The sequence below is a fragment of the Triticum dicoccoides genome, chromosome 4B (assembly GCF_002162155.2).
Source record: "Triticum dicoccoides isolate Atlit2015 ecotype Zavitan chromosome 4B, WEW_v2.0, whole genome shotgun sequence".
NCBI classification, from domain to species: domain Eukaryota; kingdom Viridiplantae; phylum Streptophyta; class Magnoliopsida; order Poales; family Poaceae; genus Triticum; species Triticum dicoccoides.
In genome coordinates, this window is record NC_041387.1 from 449,822,670 (window position 1) to 449,824,119 (window position 1,450).

Genomic DNA, 1,450 nt, shown 5'->3' on the forward strand with positions numbered 1-1,450 from the left:
TGATCTGTTTTTATTTTAACTAGGGTTTCGGACGGGGGAAGAAGAGATCCGAATGGAGGGGGTATTAATAGGCATAAGTGGAGCTAGGAGAGTCCAAATGAGGTGCGGTTTTCGCCCACACGATCGTGATCGAACGCTCTAGGGCATGGAGCAGAGTTTGGTGGGTTTTGGGCCAAATTTGGGGGGTGTTGGGCTGCAACACACACGAGGCCTTCTCGGTCCCTCGGTTAACCGTTGGAGTATCAAACGAAGTCCAAATGGTACGAAACTTGACAGGCGGTCTACCAGTAGTAAACCAAGGCCGCATGACAAGTCTCGGTCCAATCCGGAAATGTTTAATCCCCACACAAGAAAGAAAGGTAGAAATGACCACCGGAGGAGAACGAAGCGCCGGATTGCAAAACGGACAACGGGGAAAATGCTCGGATGCATGAGACGAACATGTATGCAAATGAAATGCGCATGATGACATGATATGAGATGCATGACACGCAAGCAATGCCAACGCAACAACAGCGAATAACTGCACGACACCTGGCACATCGGTCTTGGGGGCGTTACAACGAGGCAGCGGCAAGGGGGGAGGGTGTGCCCCCTAACTTGTGGGCCCCTCGGTGACCCCTTGACCTAGATCTTCCTCCTATATACTCACATTGAAGGAAATATGCCCTAAAGGCAATAATAAAGTTGTTATTTTATATTTCCTTATTCATGATAAATGTTTATTATTCATGCTATAATTGTATTAACCGGAAACTTGATACATGTGTGGATACATAGACAAAACACCGTGTCCCTAGTAAGCCTCTACTAGACTAGCTCGTTAATCAAAGATGGTTAAGTCTCCTAACCATAGACATGTGTTGTCATTTGATGAACGGGATCACATCATTAGAGAATGATGTGTTGGACAAGACCCATCCGTTAGCTGAGCATAATGATCGTTCAATTTTATTGCTATTACTTTCTTCATGTCAAATGCATATTCCTCTGACTATGAGACTATGCAACTCCTGGATACCAGAGGAATGCCTTGTGTGCTATCAAACGTCAGAACATACCTTGTCGTGGAATAGTCACGGCAGATGTCCTAGTGTGAGGACTTAGTCGTGCAGCCATCACAACTAGGTTAGCTTAAAGGGGTTAAACGGGACAAAGGACACAGAAGTTTATACTGGTTTGGCCCCTTGTGGTGAAGGTAAAGGCCTAATCCAGTTTGAGGTGGTATTGTTTATGTCTCGATTATCAGGGAGCGAATCCGCTTGACCTAGCTTTTGATCTGTTGTTTCTTGCCCTGAACCGCCGCCGGGTCGTCCCTTTATATACACAGGTTGAAGCCCAGTGGCTCACGGAGCCCCGCCCGGCTCATAGACAACGTGTCTGGTTTAGTGACTAACTATACATGCCTTACAATATAAGTTATACATATATGGCGATTTACTCCTACAGG